Here is a 14,742-nt window from a genome sequence, read left to right as displayed (position 1 = left end):
ATGAAAATAAAGTTTACACTTTGCCTTTGTATTTAATCCTAATTAAAACCACGATAACCCAAAGTAACCTGATGTTAACAAGCAGTTGTTTTTCTATGCTCTGTGTCATGTTGCCACCAGAAGCAATTTGAAATGACCAAGCTAATTGTAGGTTTTTTTTTTTTTTTTTAAAAAATCTGTTGCTTGTGTCCTCTATCTATAAAACTTACTTCTTGTACTCAGTTCATTAGGATGCTCTTTGGAGCACTTCTGTTTGCTGGAATGAAGCGCTACCCTATTCTGGAATTACATAACAAAGCAATTTAGATCTTTAAGCTAGACTTTTGCCACTTTGTTCTTTGACACCAAGAAATGTAGGATGTGCATACAGGCAGATCTGATTGAGGAGGTACCCGCTCTTTATTTTCCTCTTACTGTTTTTCACCCTGGTTAATTTATCAATGACAGTAAGCATTTATAAGAAAACTATTTGAAAACTATCTTTTTGAAATAGCCCACATTTTCACCAAACATGCTGTTGGAGAGGACTTCTTAGAGTTATACTTTTGTTCTCTACTTTGGATTCGGTGTAGTGAGTGGATGTTTATAAGGGCCATCTGAATTTCAGACATGTTTCCAAATGTTTATTTGGAGAGTTAAAAACAACAACAAATGTAGCAGGTGTTTAACCTAGCAATTGATAGACTTCATTCCTTAGCAGTGTGCCTGGATGGGGTACTTGACTCTGTCTCCCAATTCTGACTTTTTACTAATGCAGATCCTAGGAGGCAGTGGTGATGGCTCAAATCATTGGATCTTTGCTACCTGCAGGGGAAACCGGGATTGAGCGAGTTTCCGGCTCCCAGTGTTGACCCAGCCACTTCTGGCTTGCAAGCACTAAGGAAATGAAACAATGTATGGAAACTCTGTTTCTTTCTCTCAAATTCTAAACAGCTGTAAAAATGGCTGATCCGTGTTTAAAAACTTTGAGAACTCTTTTAAAAAAATATTCACTTACTTCGTATTTAAAAGGGAGAGAGAGAAATCTTTGAGAGACCACCACCAAGAGGGGAAGCAGGCAGGACTGAGGCGGAGCTCTGTGAAGACAGTGAAGAAGAGCTTGGGGATGCAGTGGTCCTACTTCACAGAAGGATTAACAAACTGTGATTGACAGGCACAATCCCCCTTAGCGCTGATGCTGGAGTCAGCCCAGCACTGCTCACAGAGACAGAAATCACACTGCGTAATGAACAGTTCTTGGGAGCTGCTGGAACAAACAGCCCACAGGATGCAGAGATGGGAACAGAAACTTTGCTGGCTTGTCCAGGATGATCTCTATTCAGCCTCCTTCACATCTTTTACAGCTTCAATCAAGGGTGTGTATCTGACTTGCCTATGGCAACCCAACTGTAAAGCTGGCTCTGTTGATGCTGGGGAGAAAGTCCAGGGCATCAGGCCCTGTGTCTTGGCTCTCGGTCCTGACATTGTGAACTGTGGACCCCTGTTCCTCTCCAGACAGCCCCCACCCGAACACACACCAAACATGCTGTTGAAGAGGACATCAGATAAGTGAGGTTTTTCTCAAGCAGGAACAAAACAACCCTGGCAATTGACATAAGTAAGGAAATGAGCTGAGAAAGCCAAACAAAGAATAGTGGTTGGGTGATTCATAAGGTGGGGTGCTCCTTACTGGAAAAAAAATAGGATTATTCTAAGATTGAAATCTGCCTGTGGCTGTCTTGTTGTTTAATGACCATTCTCTTTCAGAATTCTAAGTGCAGGTTAGGTCTGGGAAGGGGGAAAAGAGTTGAAATGAAGACTTTTATTATAAGTAGGGCCATGGCCTCCACTGCCCCCTCCCTCAACCGCAGCAGCCTTGACCCTGTTACCCGCTCTATGGCAAATCCCTGGTTGCCCTTGCCTTGCCAATGTGATTCATTATGTTTTGCTACCTTTGTGAGCCGAAGGAGGAAAGAGCTCTGAAAAATCTGCCTTGGCTTGCTCCAAGGAGATCTGGGGGTGGGGGGTGCGTATTTGTAAGCTACATGATTTCCCAGTCCAATAACTTTTTCCTTTTTGCTATTGTGAGCTCTCGCATTGTTTTAACTAATAATAGCCCAGATGCAGCCAGGACGTTGTTCTTCAGACAGGAAGACCCCAGGAAGAACTGTCAATTAGCAAGCATTCACAATGTACAATGGGTGGCTGTCTGTCATTTCCAGTGATGCCAAAGAGCTATAAGTCTGGATGTGCAAATCTGACCAGAGTAGGCAGTAGGACATTACAACGGCTGTTTTTCTTAGGCTGTCCTTGGAGAGGGTTTGCTTCAAGAATAGTATTTCAGGTTCTCAATCAGAAATGAAATGAACAGAATGTGAAGTCAGAGAAAAGTTCCTCCATCAGGGAGAGGTGAGGAACAATGGGTGTCTGGCTGGGTGGTAGCATGAAAAAGGGGTAAGATTTCAGTTATAAATATGTTATTGAGAAATTGGTTGGGGACAAGCCTGGCCTGAAAGAAGCTTATAAATAAAATACCCTTGCTGCAGCTAAAAATAAGAATGTGATGGGGGCCCAGCGTTGTGACATATCCAATTAAGCCATTGCCTTGGATGCTGACATCACATATGGCCAACAATTCAAATCCTGGCTGCTCCATTTCCAATTTTAGTATATGTGCCGCCGAAGCAAGCACCCGCTCCACTTCCAGTTGAGCTCCCTGCTAATGTACCAGGGAAAGCAATGGAGGATAGCCCAAGTGTTTGGGCCCCAGCACCTATGTGGGAGACTCTGGATGAAGCTCCTGGCTCCTAAATATGGCCTCGTCCAGCCGTGGCTATTACAGCCATTTAGAAAGTGAATCAGTTGGTAGAAGATTCCTCTGTTTCTCCCACGCTCTCTGTAACTCTGATTTTTAAAAATTCTCGGTTTTTTTCTTTTTCTTTTTTTTCTTTGATTATATAACTCTGATTTTTTTCTTTCACAATTACTTTTAAAAAGAGAGAAGCGGGGGCCCGGCGGCGTGGCTTAGTGGCTAAAGTCCTCGCCTTGAACTCCCCGGGATCCCATATGGGTGCCAGTTCTAGTCCCGGCAGCCCCACTTCCCATCCAGCTCCCTGCTTGTGGCCTGGGAAAGCAGTCAAGAACGGCCCAAAGCCTTGGGACTCTGCACCTGTGTGGGAGACCTGGAGGAAGTTCCTGGCTCCTGGCTCTGGATTGGCGTAGCACCAACCGTAGAGGTCAGTTGGGGAGTGAATCTTTGGACGGAAGATCTTCCTCTCTATCCTCCTCTCTGTATATCTGACTTTGTAATAAAAATAAATAAATCTTAAAAAAAAAGAGAGAGAAGGGGAAAAGAAAGGTTCTTTTATTTTATTTGTCTCAGGTTACAAAATCTACCCTGTAAGCATTCCAACAGGCTTTTCATTAACCAGGATGCGGTTATAGGACTATACCTAGACCAATCATCAGCAAAGGCGATGTGTTTTCCCAGTTTTAATTCACCCAATTGGCAAGGGGACATCGGTTTCCTGAGCAATTTGGTATCTGTATGCAAGAGAACAGCTGTGTGACAAGCTGCCGTATAACTCCTTTTCTCTTTCCTCTTATGTCCTTTTTAAAAAATTTCTATTGATTTATTTAAAAGACAGGGTGATACAGAGAGTGAAAGTCTATGAAAGAGATATCTCCCATCTGCTTGTTCACTCCCCAAATGGTTACAATGGCCAAGGTTGATCTAAGCCATAGCCAGGAGCCTGGAATTCCACCCTGATCTCCCACATGGCTGCCACAGGTCCAAGCAACTGGGCCATCTTCCACTGCTTCCCCAGGTGCATCAGCAGGGAACTGGATCAGAAGCAGAGCAGCTGGGACTCAGACCAGCACTCCAACAGGGGACGCCAATGTTTAAGGTAGCAGCTTAACCTACTGTACCACAATGCTAGTCCATCTTTCATGTCCTTCCTCCAAAAGACCTGAGAAGTCCAAGTCCTAGGAAGTCATCACAGTTAGGGTGTGGTTGCTTCTTGGTGAGGCTCATGTTTTTTCCCAGGGCAGAACAAATGATCTCTGAGTTTTCCTAACTCTCCTAAGACATCAGAAAACACCTAAGTTCCGGGACCAGGAAACACTGTGTTAATTCTTTTGATTTATGTAACAAATTGCCACAAATTTATTGAGTTAAGACAACATAAATTTATTCTCTTACAGTTCTGGATGGGAGAAATACAAGATCAGTCCCCCACCCCCCAGACTGAAGAATCCAAGGTATTGGCCAGGTTGGGTTTTTTTTAGAGGTTCTGGGTCAGATTGTTTCTTGCCCTTTATAGCTTCTAGTAACTTTTGCAATCCTCACTGTGCAGCCCCTGCTTCCATGTGCACATGATACCTCTGCCTCTTTGTTGATCCTGTCCTCTCTGATTATGATTCCTCTGCCTCCCCCCCTTTTTAAGATTGATTTATTTATTCATTTTATTGGAAAGGTAGATTTACAGAGAGAAAGAGATAGAAAGAAAGATCTTGCATCTGATGGCTGCAGTGGCCAGAACTGAGCCAATCTGAAGCCAGGAGCTTCTTCTGAGTCTCCCAGGCTGGTGCAGGGTCCCAAGGATTTGGGCCATCCTCTACTGCTTTCACAAGCCATAAGCAGGGAGTTGGATAGGTACTGGAGCAGGCAGGACATGAACCAGCACCTATATGGGATCCTGGCACGTATGAGGCAAAGTATCTTCAATTCCCTCTGTGAATGAGTAACTTTTGCTGTATACCAGCTAGTATGGATCTGGAAGAAGTCAAAGCCACTAATGTTAAAGAATCTGCCATCATGTCATGTGCTGATATTAACATCATCCATCACATTCTAATGACCCTTCTGTTGAGCCATGCTACAGCCTCTTAGGATCATTGTGCCAGATTTAGGGATGAGGTTACAGACCCCTCGCCTCCCTTTTTGCTGTGGTTCCTATGCTTTTTCCAGGCTTCTCTGTTCTTATTCTCATCTTCTAACTATTGCTAACATTGCAACAAGCTTCACTTTTTCTTCTTCACTTTTTTGCCTGGTGACCAATGGATACTCCTCAGTTGTTTTCTCCCCTATACCCTGGCTGACTCTCTGCACATGGAACCAAAGGCTTGGACCATTCCCTGCCAGGTCTGTAGCCAAGGCAGAGCTAACCAAACAGGGTCAAGTCAGTGATGTGCAGGGACATGCTTAGGAACCAGGTTTCCAGGAAAAAGCCCTGATTTGTAGAACTAGCCTATTGTTCTTATGCAGATACATTCCTTAGGCTTATTTCAAGCAACTCCTGTGGACAGGCCTGTGAGTGTGGTGTCAGAAGTAGGTGGACACAAGTGTCCTACACCCCAGTGGTCCAGGGGACAGTCACTTCTTCTGAGAGGACCGGAGTCCACGACACATTTGGCATCTTTCCCAGACCACCTTTCCACATGTTCCTATTCTCCCGTGGAGTTTGGAATCAGTTTTTGCTCTCCAGTGTTTCCCCAGCTCCTTTCTTGAGAGAGGTCACTTGCTAAGGGAATGGGAAAGGCCCAAAGGAAGTAACCTACTCCTTTGGGTGTCTCGGGTGTCTCAAATGTGACACAGAGAAAGCATGCTGACATAATGTGGAATCTGCAGCTTCAAGCTGAACTGTGATATACCAAGGGCAGAAGGCAAGCAGATAAAGGATGTGTTTGCAATTCTCAGAAAATCCTGATGTTGGTCAATAATCTTGACCTTCTTAAGTTCCTCTTTCAAGATCAAATGGAAACACATCTATTTCTCATCTTTTCTTCATCCTTACACATACAGGAGTGGGGCTTTGGGAATGACAAAATGACCAAAGCAAGGCTGCTGTGGGGTCCGTAGACAGTCTATCAGACCCAAGAGGCTGAGAACTGACCAACCCTGGAACTATAACAGCAAATGTTGCTGACAGAGGCATACATAGCTACACCCGGGCCAAATAATACACATGTCTGGACAAGGCACCGCACCTCAGTGCCTGCTGTGCTGTTTTATGGGCCTAACCCTTAACACACAACAGAGCTGAGGCCAGGCCTGGAGGGCACACTGATCCCAGGAAGCTCAGGGCAGACAAGGGCATCCGAGTGTTTGTTGGGCTGAGTTTCTCTCTCACCATTGTCTGCCACGCTACTGTTGTAACATGTGCCCAATCAACCTTCGCCCTCTTCATTCCACTGGCATTTGTTGAAACAACATTCCCCAGGATTCAATCTGGATGTGTCTTTTAGCCTGGCTGTAACTTTCCACTTTCAGGGAGATGTACTAAAGGTTTACAAGTCCTGATTCCACAGTTTTTTTGACATGAGAATTCTGTAACATAAACATAGGAGACACTTTTTAAGGAGGAAAGGAAGAGGGAAAGTTGGGAACTGGCATCAACTAAGAAGTAATGGGTATTCATCTGAACAATAAGTAGCTGGACACTATGCTTGGTATATGTTTGCAAGGAAAGAATCTTGATTGAATTTAAACTGTAATACTGCATCAAGGTGGAGGAATCCACCAGGGGGGAGGGGAGGGGAGGGGGAAGAGGAGGAGTGGGGGGATTCCCAGAGCCTATGAAATTGTCACATAATGCAAAATAATTAATAATAATAAAAAAAGAAGTAATGGGTATTAAAGAACAAATGCAGGCGACCGTTGTTTTGGACTAAACTCCTGTGCTGGATTGCAACTGACCAGCTTAAAGGCAAGATGCCTTGCCAACACAAGGCTGTTTGTCTGAACTGAAGCGAAACTAGGGTTACAGAGACAGCAGCCAAATTACTCCAGTGGGGTGGTTTCGATTGGCATGAAGTTCTTTCTGCCTTAATCCTTACACACAAAAGCTAACCTGCAGTATGCTGATGCCAACCAATCATTTATTTTTCTGCTTTACTATCCCTGTCCTCATCTTACAAGGAAGTAACTTGGAAATGATCAAACCTATATGGGTTTTTTTTTTGAAAGATTTATTTATTTTTATTGTAAAGTCAGATACACAGAGAGGAGGAGTGACAGAGAAGAAGATCTTCTGTCTAATGATTCACTCATCAAGTGGCCGCAATGGCTGGTCTGTGCTGATTCGTAGCCAGGAGCCAGAAACCTCCTCCAGGTATCTCATGAGGGTGCAGGAACCCAAGGCTTCGGTCCGCTCTCTACTGCTTTCCCAGGCCACAAACAGGGAGCTGGATGGGAAGTGGAGCTGCCGAGATTAGAACCGGTGCCCATATGGGATCCTGGCACGTTCAAGGCAAGGACTTTAGCCACTAGGCCACCATGCCGGGCCCTGGGTTTTTTGTTTGTTTTTTCAGCCCTTTTCTGTCTTACAGAACCAACCTCTCTGCTCTGCTCGTTGGACTACTGATTCTATTGTATAGAACAAAGTGCCGCTCAATTCATGAATCAAAAACAAAACACTGTGGTACAATGGCATCCTGCATGGGCTCCAGGTAATTCTCCTGCTGCTCCACTTCTGATCCAGCTCCCTGCTAATGCACTTGGGAAAGCAGCAGAAAATAGCCCAGGTACCTGGGCTGTTGCACCTATCTTGGAATCATGAAAGAAGCTCTTGGCTCTTAGCTTCAGCCTGGTCCAGCCCCGGCGTTACAGTCACTGGGGGAGTGAACCAGCAGATGAAAAGTCTCTCCCTCTCTCTGTAACTTTGCCTTTCAAATTAATATTCTTTAAAAGAAAATAAGAAAAAAAGGAACAAAGCAAATCTGGGTCTCAAATTATCATTTTGTCTTTTGACAGAACAAGGAAAAGTTATGGATCCATATTGAATAATAGGGATATTTAACCAAAGAGTAAAATCTTAAATAATATGTTGCTTTTGGACATGCAAGGAAATACAGAAATCCAGTTTAAAGATATGTTTATTTGTTTGAAAGTCAGAGTTATAGGGAAGGAGAAGTAGAGATAGACACACATACTCTCTCTCTCTCTCTCTCTCTCTCTCTCTCTCTCTCTCTCTCACACACACACACACACACACACACACACAGAATCTTCTGTCTGTTGATTCATTTGCCCAAATGGTCACCACAGGCATCGCTGGACCAGGCTGAAGTTAGGAGCCAGGAACTTCGTCGAGGACAGTTGAGCCATCCTCTGCTGCTTTCCCAGATGCATTAGAAGTGCAGCAGATGAAACTAGAACTGTTCATATGGGATGCTGACATCTAGGCAATGGCTTAACCTACTGTACCAGGATGCTGTGTTCTCAGCACACACCCCTCAAACAAACAAACAAACAAACAAACAAAACTAGAATAGATAGAGAACAACAAGGAAAGCTTAGAAACAGACAGGAAACGGTCAGTGGAGATGCACTTATAACTCACTGAGTGGGACACAAAGATTAGTTACTCCTAACTGGGGTTTGGAAGATTTTCTGCACACCCCTCCTAAACATGCTCACCTAAACTGTTGACATATATCCTGTTAGATTTATAGAGTTAAACCACCCGAAAAACAGCCAGGTTCAGCGAAATCATGCTTCAATGCTATAAACTGCTAAATACTAAAATTAAAATAGGCATGAGACAGCTGAATAGCAATCTAAGCCATTTTAAGGTATATAGAACACAGTTGAATGTAAACCAAAATTGAAATGTCTATGAAGAAGTCATAGGTGTGGTTGAGAACCTGCATTTTCTTATTAACATATTGATTAATCAATATCATGTCAATTAATGCCATAATGTTGTAAATGGTTGTAAATATTATGTTGGGGCTTTTAATTGATTGGGATGATACTCTGCCGGCTCTACCTTCAGACCAGAGATGGTCTCACCAAGAAACCAATGAACTTACCAGGACAATAAGATGCTGGACTTTATGCTTGGTAAACACCTCCAATGAAAGAATGTCAACTGGATTTGAACTATGGAAATGCAACAAGGTGGAGCAATCCACCGTGGGGGGAGGGTTTGGGGAGGGGCGGGGGGAATCCCAGTGCCTAAAAAAATGTATCACATAATGCAATGTAATTAATTTTAAAAAAAAGGAAATGCAATAAAAATAGATGTTTAAAAAAAATCCACACAATGGAGAATATGCAAAAAAAAAAAAAAAAAAAACCAAACCTACAGTACCAGGATGCTGTGTTCTCAGCACACACTGCAATTCGAACAGGTGCCGTGCTGAAGGCTGCCATGATGCTCTTGGCTCCTGGCTATCTGTCCCTGCTCAGAAGCTTTTCCTGCTGTGTACAAGGAATGAATGCAGGAATGACCATGACAGATGGTAATGCAGATGGGTGCGGCAGGGTGTGGTGCATTGGTTTAAAAATACACAATAGTCAGCTGTCTCAGTGCGCCTCCACCAAACTCTCAAGAAAAGCCTAGCGGTTTTCTGGGGTCATCCTGTCTCACCACCTTTATTATTAGGAAGTTTTCACCATGAGTTTCACGAGAGCACAAAAGGAAGAGGAGACTCTCACTAAGTGCTATGGCTATGGAACCAGAATTTAAAAAATAAGCCTTGGGTTCTCTAGTTTCATTGTGACATTCTGGGTTGTACTGATGAATATTCCTCCAAAAACCAAAAAAAAAAAGATAAAAATCATGACTTTCCTGAGGAATAAAAACACAGTTTACAGATTTTGTTTAACTTGGTAGTGAGGGTACTGATAAGACATTGTAAGAAGTTCAAAGAAATCTAAAAAGCACCCATTTCTACAGAGTCAAGGGAGACAGGTGCCAGTGCATACAGGGCTTCGGGGCGTGTAGGGGTAGAATTGTCCTCTCAGATTCATAGGATGATGCCTTAAGTCCTGCTCCCTTTTGGAATGTGACTGGATCTTTAGATGTGATTAAGTTAAAATTAGTTTTATTTTCATTTGTTCAGAGTGCCCTAAACCAGTCCCTAAGGAGTAATGGTGATTCAGACACATATACCACAGGAAGACCGTTGCAGACTCCGGGGGGGTGGGGGAACCACCAACTAGAGACAGGGGAAGGTCTCAGGGGGACATTGGCCCTACCAACACTTGGTCTCAGGCATTCAGCCTTCAGAGAGGTGAGAGAAGAAAATTCTGGTTTTTGTCATGGCTACCTGAGCAGGCTAAGGCTATAGCTAGGTCTGTAGCAAAAATTTCTTTGTGTGCCTACTAGGTATCTATAATCTGAAGTTGTAGAATAGTGCTCTTGGGATCAGATAATCCAGACAGCTTAATAATAGGCATCAGTCTATGTGTAGGATCAGTGAGCTACTGCTTGTGGGCCAGCTCTACTGCCTGTTTTTATAAATGAAGCTTTATTGGAACACAGTTACTTTCAGTTCTTTATACGTATTTATAACCTGGTCTTTTATTAAGCCAAACCAAAACCAAGACCCAAACAAGTACAGAATCAGCTGTAGACAAAATACAGATATTTCCCTACAATGGGAGGAAAAGTATTTTTTCCTTCAAGGTCATCCAGCCCAAGGGTTTCCAGAGATCTCATAGATTTTAGTAAAATTTCAACAACAAAAATGTGGACATAGGAAGAAACATTGGGGTTGCCAATATTCACTTTTTTCTTTCTTTTTTTTTTTAGATTTATTTAATTTTATTGGGAAGGCAGATTTATAGAGAGGAGAGACAGAGAGATAGATCTTTCATCCTGTGTGCTGAGTGGATCCAGAGCCAGGAGCCAGGAGCTTTTGGGTCTCCCATGTGGATGCAGGATCCCAAGGCTTTGGGCTGTTCTGACTGCTTTTCCAGGTCACAGGCAGGGTGCAGCCGGGACATGAACTGGCACCCATATGGGATCCTGGCATGTCCAAAGCAAGGACTTTAGCCACTAGGTTACTGCGCCAGCACTAATGTTCATTTTTTCAAATACCCATCCCTTTGTAAGAGATTATCTTATACATAGGCGAAACTTGCTGCATGATCCTTTCTTTCTTTCCCTGAGGTTTAGTAAAAACTTCATCACCAATTAGATCGTGCATGGTTTGGACTGGAGAATCACTGATCTGGTTCTAGTGATCAACTACTGGCTCTGGCTAGCAAGATTACTGTCTTCAACTCAAAACTCTGGGCTTCCAGATTTAGGCTGGACCCCCATGACGAGCGGCTGGAGGCTCGTTATTGTCACAGTCAACCTGCACACGTGCCGTTCATTTCCTTTCAATGATCAGAACTCTTGCTTTGCTCCAAATAATGCTTTTCCCTTATTTATTATTATTTTTGAAAGATATTCAGGCCTGGCACGATGTCTCAGTGGCTAAATCCTCTCCTTGCATGCACTGGGATCCCATATAGGTATTGGTTCGTGTCCCGGATGTTCCATTTCCTGCCCAGCTCCCTGCTTGTGTCCTGGAAAAGCAATAGAGGATGTCCCAAATCTTGGAACCCAGCACCTGCACGGGAGACCCAGAAGGAGCTCCTGGCTCCTGGCTTTGGATCAATTCAGCTGTGGCCATAGTGGCCATTTGGGGAGTGAACCAGCAAATGGAAGATCAATCTCTCTGTGTCTCCTTCTCTCTATAAATCTGCCTTTGCCGTACAAATAAATAAATAAGCCTTTAAAAGAAAAATAAAAGAAAGATATGCCCATTACAAAAAACTTGTTCAAAAATGGAAAATACAGAGTTTATCTCTACCAAGACAGATCTGAGGATTCACTGACTCACATGGAGAACAAAAATATGCTTTGATCTAAAAATCCTAAATGGGCGCACATCCCCCAAAACCAAAATGGAGCCTGGGCCCATGGCAGGCACTAATACATGCAGTGACTTTTCCTAGACGACATAAGAAAATTTAGCAAGTCAACAATTCATTGCTGTTCCTCTCTCTCTCTTTTTAAAGAGCTATTTATCTTAATTGGAAAGTCAGATATACAGAGAGGAGGAGAGACACAGGGGATGATGCTCTGTCCAATGATTTACTCCCCAAGCGGCCACAATGGCTGGAGCTGAGCAATCCAAAACCAGAAGCCCAGAGCTTCTTCCAGGTCTCCCACGCCGGTGCAGGGTCCCAAGGCTTTGGGCCATCCTCCACTGCTTTCCCAGGCCACAAGCAGGGAGCTGGACGGGAAGCGGAGCTGCCGGGATTAGAACCAGCAACCAACCGTATGGGATCCCAGTGCGTTTAAGGTGAGGACTTTAGTCACTAGGTCCACTGTCTCTTCTTTTAAGAAACAAACATTCAAAATAAGTCCTGACAAACTGGAAGAATAAATACTACTTTTCCCAGGTTCTTGCCTAAATAGTTTGTGCATATCTGTCTTTGCTTTCCCTTGATGTTTCACTGTGTTTCCTGGGCTTAAAAAAAATAAGGTTTTCTTGACATTTTCAAAATAAGCAAGAATTATCCCTTTTCAAAAACCCCTTCCTTCCCTTTAATGAGACACATTGCTGCATGTTGTTGGAGTCTTCACTTTAATCCTGCCTGCCTCCTAACACCTACTTGTCTGCATTTGCTTATTTCTCTCCGCCTTCAATAATCAGCCTGATCAAGGCTGCCCCGCCCCATTGCCCCATTCCCATGAGACAGTGCCTCCTTCACTTGAACTTGGTCCAGTGGGCTCCCCCCCTTGCATATGGTGATAAAATCCTAAATCCTGGGAGTTGCCTTTATTCCCAAATGTCCCCATTTATTCTCATTAGACTGTTACACATTTTGTACGACAGTGTTCCTGTTCAATAACCTATAGGGCCCAGCTTGCTTGCTTGCTTGCTTTTTCCTCTGACTTCCAAGGGAGCTTTTCAAAATGAAAGGCTAGTTTTAGCCTTTAATTACTTTGTCCCCTAAACTAGAACAATGTCCTTTCAGCCTGCTGCTACTACCTGCCATGGTGTTCAGTTGCTCATGGTCCCACCACATGTGAGAGATGCTCCATGTGCTTCTTGTGTGTTATTTTCAGCCTTCGCAACAGCCCTGAAAAACTCTGTAACCCTGGACAAGTCAACAAAGCCACTGTGGGTCTCAGTTTTCTCATTTAGAATGTGAATGATAACACCATTGGGGGCTGCATCCATATGTACCATACCACTTTTCTAAGGTGGTTGTCTGATTGCCCTGGGGTCCCCATCACCACCCCACATAGGGCTGAATGTATAATTGGACCTTAACATGTATTAACAGTACTATAGTTGGAACTTTTCTTAGCTCTCCAACTCATACTACTCAAAGTGAAAAGTTAGTGGTACTGGGAGAATGGAATATTAAACTAACGATGTTGTTGTGAAGGTGCACCGAGTGGGATGTGAGGAGGTTCATGACCCAGGATGACTCAGGCATAGTCACTCTCTCTCTGCTCCCTAGCTTACCGTGTGACGATTCCTTTGTGCACACAGTTATTGCCATCCTCTAGCCTCACTGCATAATCCAACTGATGTGGCCCACTCAACCTTAGCGTGTGGACCTCCAGAATGTGTGCTAACATAAACCTTCTTGCATCAGCAGCCTACCTCACATATTTAGTTGTGGCGATGAAAACTTGCTCATTCTTACTGTTCCATAATCACCACTTGCTGAGTCTTACTATTTGAATCATCAGGTATTACTTGCCTAATTTTTGTTCCTAAAATAGTTCTTAGAAATAAAAACAGATTTTGTTTAAATTATATCAAAACCAGTAGAAATCCATGTTAAGGAGCCAAGTCAACAATTCATAATTAGTTATTTCTATTAAAACTTTATCTTTCCAAGTCCTTTGTCTATTTTTAAATTGAAATATTTGTCTCTTAAAAAACATTTATTTGGGAAACAGAGACAAAGACAAAAGCAAACAGATTGGCAGAGATCTAGTTGCTGGTTCATTCCTAAGTGCTCCTAACAGCTAGGCTGGGCTGGACTTGAAGCTTTGGCAGGGACACAGTACTAAGTCATCCTCTGTTACCTCCCAGTATGTCATCAGCAGGTAGCTGGGACTGAGACCAGACCCAAGACTTAAACCCTAGTAGGAGTTCTGGGCATCCAAGTGGGGTCTTAACTACTGTACCAAATGTCCATTCTATGGGATATTTGCCTTCAGTTATTGATTTGCATTAGTTTTCCCTAGTATATATGAGTCTGGGTAACTTTATAAAGAAGAGAGGTTTATTTATCCCACAGTTCTGGAGGCTGAAAGACTAAGATTGGACAGCTCCTTTGGTTTGTTCTCTGGTGACGACCCAGTGGCAGATGGCGTCACAACAGGCAGCATGTATATGGGAAGAATGTGGCAGACAGGACACTGCACACTCTGGCTTTTATAAAAACCCTCACAAGGCACTGACATTGCAATACAATTGTTTAGGTTGCTGCTTGTGATCCTGGCATCACATATTGGAGTACCAGTTTGAGTCTTATTTAGTCTGCTTCTAATCCAGCTTCCTGCTAATGCACCTGTGAAGGCAGTAGATGATGATTCAACTACCTGGACCCCTGTCAACTGTTTGGCAGACCAAGATGGTCCTTGACTTTGGCCTGACCCAGACCTTGACTTTGTGGCTGTTGGGGAAGTGAAGCAATGGATGGAAGACTTCTCTCTCTCGCTGTCTCTCTCTCTCCCTCTCTCCCTCCTTCTAGTTCTGTTACTCTGCCTTTCAAGTAAATGAATAAATAAATACGTATTTGAAAACGTTATATTTGTTTATATTTATTTATTTTTATTTTTAAAAATTTTGTGATACGGTTCCATAGGCTCTGGGATTCCCCTCCCCCACCCGAGTTCCTTCTACCCATGACTTCCCGTCTATTAATGAAGAAATAAACCTTAACAAAACAACTCCACCCCTCTTATAAGAACTACCTTAACTTCGGAGAGCAGCTGCCTCAGTGAC

The 14,742-nt window shown here is 43.4% G+C and overlaps 1 long non-coding RNA gene across 1 annotated transcript in view; it reads left to right on the top strand.

Moving 5' to 3' along the window:
* Positions 1-348: 348 nt before the first annotated feature.
* The window catches only part of LOC131479778 (uncharacterized), a 39,621-nt gene continuing 25,227 nt past the window's right edge, over positions 349-14,742 (top strand). The window contains exons 1-3 of the long non-coding RNA XR_009245093.1: positions 349-446; positions 1,154-1,355; positions 4,186-4,253. This is a non-coding gene — a long non-coding RNA (uncharacterized LOC131479778). The remainder of the gene's footprint in view (positions 447-1,153; positions 1,356-4,185; positions 4,254-14,742) is intronic.

This window comes from Ochotona princeps, chromosome 3 (genome assembly GCF_030435755.1).
Source record: "Ochotona princeps isolate mOchPri1 chromosome 3, mOchPri1.hap1, whole genome shotgun sequence".
Lineage (NCBI taxonomy): Eukaryota > Metazoa > Chordata > Mammalia > Lagomorpha > Ochotonidae > Ochotona > Ochotona princeps.
The sequence above is the reverse complement of the archived record's forward strand: the minus strand, read 5'-3'. Positions and strand labels throughout refer to the sequence as shown.